The 6,000-nt window shown below is 40.5% G+C and overlaps 1 non-coding gene across 1 annotated transcript; it reads right to left on the bottom strand.

Moving 5' to 3' along the window:
- Positions 1–2,687: 2,687 nt before the first annotated feature.
- On the bottom strand, positions 2,688–2,795 carry LOC148567923 (small nucleolar RNA R71). The gene has a single exon (XR_015882326.1). It is a non-coding gene; the product is annotated as a small nucleolar RNA R71 (small nucleolar RNA).
- Positions 2,796–6,000: the final 3,205 nt, after the last annotated feature.

Below are 6,000 nucleotides of genomic sequence, written 5' to 3'. Positions count from 1 at the left end.
AAGTGAAATTATTTATACCTTTTTTCTGTTATAAAAAATAAAAAGAGATAAGAAATGATATTATTTAATTTATTTATATAAAAGAATTTTGCACAGGGTTCATGTCACATTAGTCCATGTGTGAGGGTGAGGCATATGTTTGAGAATGAGATGACACCAATTGCTAGCTAAAAGCCTTCAAGAACCACTACGCGAATTCGAGCCATTACTCCGGCAACTAGTATTTTAATTCACTCTGGGGCTTCAACTCCGATGAGGCCCCAAAATGGTGGGATGGAATCTCATTCTAGTGAGGGTCATCAAGGATCATAGAATCCTTCTTGCAAGGTGTCTGAGAAGAAGGATGAAGATCATGCAAGGAAGTTGAGCCCTCTTGAAAGTTGAGCATTATCTTGGAATGAAGCAGAACGTGCTAAGTATATGGCCAGGTATATTATTATTTACATGATATGATCTGAACTTGTTTTGCGACGATGATTCTACTAGTTTGTTTAATATTATTTCAACCCTTTAACTTGATATAAACTTTTCAATTTTTTAAATTTCTCTTATAAAAATATGCCTTAGTCTATGTGAGTGTATAACCACTATTTTATGGTTTATAATGTGTTTAATTGTGTGGTTTTATCATGATCTTTACCCACTTATTCATATGATTAGCATGCATTTATATTTACTTCCTAAAATTATTACATGATTGAAAACTTGCTTCTTAGAAACTTTTAATTATGTATTTTAATTCTCCTTTATTCCATTCGATGCCGTGATCTGTGTGTTAAGTGTTTTAGGCTTTATAGGGCATGAATGAGTTGGAGATTGGAAAGGAAGCTTGCAAAAATGGAAGGAACACAAGAAATTGAGGAGATGACCCGCGAGAAGTGACGCGGCCGCATGGCTCACGCGACCGTGCGGATTGGAATAGCACAAGTGATGCGGAGGCGTGGATGACGCGCTCGCGTGGCAGGGCAAAACGCCGAATGACGCGGCCGCATGAATGACGCGATCGCGTGACGCGCGCGATCTGCATAATCTGCAGAATTCGCTGGGGGCAATTTTGGGCTCTGTTTTGACCCAGTTTCGGCCCAGAAAAGTAGACTAGAGCCAGAGAACATGCAGAGACCGAGAATAACATTCATTCTACACAATTTTTAGTTTTTAGATCTAGTTTTACTCTTCCTCTAGGTTTTCTCTGTACACATTCATAGTTCTTAGGATTTTATTTCTATTGCTCTTTGCATTGGGATATTGAGAAGAGTTATTACCTCATCAAGACTTCGTCATTCTAGTTCGTTTTCTTTACTTGGCTCTTACTCTTCCATGTCCTTTAATTTACTCAATTTTACTATTGAATTATTTTTAGAATTTATTAATACAAGAATTACTTTTATTTTTAATTGATTTCTTTGATTTTTATTTATCATGTCTTTCTATAATTCCCTTTCCTATGTTATGAATTCTACATTCACAATGAGTGAGTAGTCCCCTAACTTGATGGGGAGTTGATTGAAAGGAACCCTTGAGTTGGAATGCTCAAAAAGAAAAATTGTAATTGGGTTTATTGTTGGATTGCCCTCTAGTCACTGACACCAATCCCTCTTAATTGAGTGGGTTGGAACTTGTGAATAGAAGTAGCATTCCAACTTGTTTGACTTTTCCTTACCTAGTAAGGGATAACTAAACAGGACAATCTTCAATTGTCAATTAATCTTGAGAGTATTCCAACAAGAATAGGGCTTCCAGCTAATATACTCCCAGTCAAGGCTTTTATTTAATTTACATAAATTCTCTAATTTAATTTCCTGTTATTCAATTCAAACCATTTTGAAAACATCTGATTAATAAAATAGCACACCTTTCTGCAACTCGTTGGCAGACGACCTGTGATTCATACTCCCAGTATTTTAATTTTAATTTTTGTGACACCCTTCTAAATTGATAAGCGGATTTCTGGTTGGTTAAGAACTATACTTGCAACGCATATCTTATAACAATTCTTGACTCGCCAATTTCCGCCACGTCAATTTTTGGCACCGTTGCCGGGGAGTTGCAATAGAGTGCTAAAGTTATTAATTAGAATTTATTTATTTGCATTTTATTTCATCCGGCTACTATGAGCTGCTTGTTTATTTCGTTAGATGACGCGTTCACTTCCTGATCCAAGCTTGCCAGTATTCGATCCTGAGATTGAAAGAACTATTTCACGAATAGGGCAAGCTCAGCGTCGGTTAGTCCTCTCTGAGGGCGGATCCGAAATGTCACTTGAGAAAGAAACTAGCCCCCGTTCTACTGATTTGGTTGATTTACGTGCAGGTGACATGGCAGCAGCTAGAAGAGTTACTATCCAGGAGGCTGGAGCCCCTGATTTTTCAATGCAACCGTTTCAAGCGCATCACCCAGCGGTGGCTACAAACATTGAAATAAAGACTGCACTACTCAATTTGATGCCCAAGTTTCATGGCTTACCTACTCAAGAGCCTATCAAGCACCTGAGAGATTTTCAAGCAGCTTGTTCTACTGTCAGGCGTGATGGTGAAAATGAAACTTCAATTTTGTTGAAAGCTTTCCCGTTTTCTCTTGAGGGAAAGGCAAGAGAGTGGTACTACACTCAACCCGCAGCAACTGTATCCGACTGGGATACACTTAGAAGAGAATTTTTGGAAAAGTTCTTTCCAGTTGAAGTTACTGATAAACTGAGGAAAGACATTTCCATGATCGTTCAGGACGAATCTGAGACTCTCTATGAATAGTGGGAGCGCTTCAATAATCTTCTGGAAGCATGCCCCCACCATATGATTGACAAGATAGTGTTACTCGGTTACGTCACACAGGGCATGAGGCCCCAAGATAAGACCACATTGGAAAGTGCTAGCAATGGGTCTATGAAAATGTACAAGACCACTGATGAGGCATGGCAATTGATCAACGACTTAGCAGAATCTACTCGGAATTACAGGCAGAAACAAGGCCGTTCAAAAGCCGTTGCAGAAGTATCCTCTAGCAGAGAGACTGCTGCTCTAACTCAGAGTATCTGTGAAATGACCAACTTGCTGAAGCAGATGCAATTGAATCAACAACAAGTTTAGCAAGCTCAACCTTCTCCACCACAGCAAAGCCAACAGTTAGTCCCACAGAGAGTTTGTGGAGTCTGTGCTGATTAAAGCCATTATACTGATGAATGTCCGCAGCTCCAGCAGGAAGACAACACTGTGGCAGCCACTCATAACTTCTATGACCGCCCCAACCAAGGGTACAATCAAGGTGGCAATTACAGCCATGGATGGCAGGACAATTCTAACCAGAATTGGAGGGACAATAACAACAGAGGAGGCAGAGACAATCAGAGAAATCAGAGGTGGAATAATAACAACAACAGGCAGCAGAACTAGAACCAGCCTTACAGAGCACCTCACCTGAGGCAATCCCAAGGACCACAGAATAACCAACAGCAGACCTCTCAAATTACTTATCCTTCTTCATCTTCTAATGACGACTTACTACAATCTATTGATCGGAGACAACAGACCATGGAAAATAACCTTTATGCTACACTAAATGGTCTGAACTCTACTTTGCAAGCTCTTGTCTCATAGATTGGATCAATGAATAACTCCAATAACCAGCCTTTGAGCTCCAGTGGAATCCCCTCTCAACCATTATCCAATCGAAAGGGTGGCATTAATGCCATCACCCTAAGGTCCGGAACCACACTGCAGGAGAGGAATCAGGAGGAGCCAAGCCCACCAGAACACGCCTCAGCTGAAGAGGTAGTGGAAATAGAAGATGTTGAAGAGGAAGAGGACATACAGGACATGGCTGAAAAAGAAGAAGTTCAACCACAGGAGGAAGCACCAAAGGGCGCAGACACTATAGAAGACACCACTCCCATTCCATTTCCACAACTTGCAAGGAAGCCCAGGAAGCAGCTGGAACCTGATCCCAAAATGGTAGAGATGTTCAAAAAGGTTGAGGTAACTGTTCCTCTTTTTGATGTTATTTAACAGGTACCTAAATATGCAAAGTTTCTAAAAGATTTATGTATACATAAAGACAAAATTAATGAATTAGAAACTATTCCTTTAGGTAGTTTCATATCTGCTTTAATGGGAGGTTTACCTGAAAAGTGTAGTGACCCAGGTCCATGTATGGTTAATTGTACTATTGGTGGTGTAGTATTTTCTGACTGCATGTGTGATTTAGGAGCATGTGTGAGTATAATGCCTTTGTCTATATATGATATTTTGAGGCTCCCTCCATTAAAAAGGTCGGCAGTTTGTTTTGTGTTAGCAGATAAAAGCATTATTACAGTGGCTGGAGTTGCTGAAGATGTATTAGTGGGCATTAAGGGGCTCACATTTCCCATTGATTTTTATATCCTAGAGATGCCCCAAAATGACTCAGAGAAGCCATCATCAATCCTACTCGGAAGACCATTCCTGAAGACCTCGAAGTTCAAATTAGATGCTTTTTCAGGAACATACTCTTTTGAAATAGATGGCCGAGTAGTAATCTTCAATCTGAATGGAGTTATGAAGCATCCTCCGGAGGATCATTCTATCCTCCAGTGTGACATCATAAATGAAACTGTGGCTGAAGTTCACCAGGAGGAATTTGAAGAGAAGTACATAGGACAAGGTCCAAATGTGGGGACATTCTCAAAGGACAATAACGGTGCTTTACCATTGTTACCAGCTCTAGACAACACAGAGCCTGACCATGATCAGAAGTTAGAATTAAATCCCCTTCCTCCACACCTCAAATATGCTTTCCTTGAAGATGAGCAGAAGTTTCCAGTTATCATTGCAAGGGAACTCACTTCTCAACAGGAAGAGCAGTTACTTAGTGTGCTGAGGAGACACAAGAAGGCAATTGGTTGGAGTTTGGTAGACATAGTAGGCATCAACCCTCAAGTCTGTGAGCATAGGATATTTTTAGAAGAGGGAGTAAGACCTGTCTGTCAACCCCAGAGAAGACTGAACCCCACTATCTTAGAGGTTGTCAAGAAGGAAGTGACCAGACTACTGGAGGCAGATATCATCTACCCCATTTCAGACAGTGAATGGGTAAGCCCAGTACAAGTGGTTCCCAAGAAGTCTGGAGTCACTACAGTGAAGAATGAGCATGGAGATCTGGTGTGCGAAATCGTGATCGATCCTTCCTTGGTAACGACGCTAAAAACTAAATACGCACGTTCATGTTCTTAATTCTATTTCACAACTTCGTACAACTAACCAGCAAGTGCACTAGGTCGTCCAAGTAATACCTTACGTGAGTAAGGGTCGAATCCCACGGAGATTGTTGGTATGAAGCAAGCTATGGTCATCTTGTAAATCTCAGTCAGGCGGATTAAATTGTTTTAAGAAATTATAGTGGATGAAAATAAATAAAATATAAAATAGGATAGTGGTACTTATATAATTCATTGGTGAGAATTTTAGATAAGTGTATAGAGATGCTTTCATCCCTCTGAACCTCTGCTTTCCTTGTGTCTTCATCCAATCCTTCCTACTCCTTTCCATGGCAAGCTGTATGTAGGGCATCATCGTTGTCAATGGCTACTTCCCATCCTTTCTGTGAAAATGGTCCGATGCGCTGTCACTGCATGGCTAATCATCTGGAGGTTTTCGATCATACTGGAATAGGATTCACCCTCCTTTTGCGTATGTCACTATGCCCAGTACTCGCGAGTTTGAAGTTCGTCACAGCCATCCCTTCCCAGATCCTACTCGGAATACCACAGACAAGGTTTAGACTTTCCGGATCTCAAGAATGGCCATCCATGGGTTCTAACTTATACCACGAAGATTCTAATATCTCAGACTCGGTCCTCTGTACTTGGTGGATATCTTAGAATAGGAATAAGCTTGAATTGAATAGAAAAATAGTAGTACTTTGTATTAATTCATGAGGAACAGCAGAGCTCCATACCTTAATCTATGGTGTGTAGAAACTCTACCGTTTGAAAATACATAAGTGATAATGGTCCAGGCATGGATGAATGGC

The sequence above is a fragment of the Arachis ipaensis genome, chromosome B4, assembly GCF_059453495.1.
Source record: "Arachis ipaensis isolate K30076 ecotype BB chromosome B4, ASM5945349v1, whole genome shotgun sequence".
Lineage (NCBI taxonomy): Eukaryota > Viridiplantae > Streptophyta > Magnoliopsida > Fabales > Fabaceae > Arachis > Arachis ipaensis.
The sequence above is the reverse complement of the archived record's forward strand: the minus strand, read 5'-3'. Positions and strand labels throughout refer to the sequence as shown.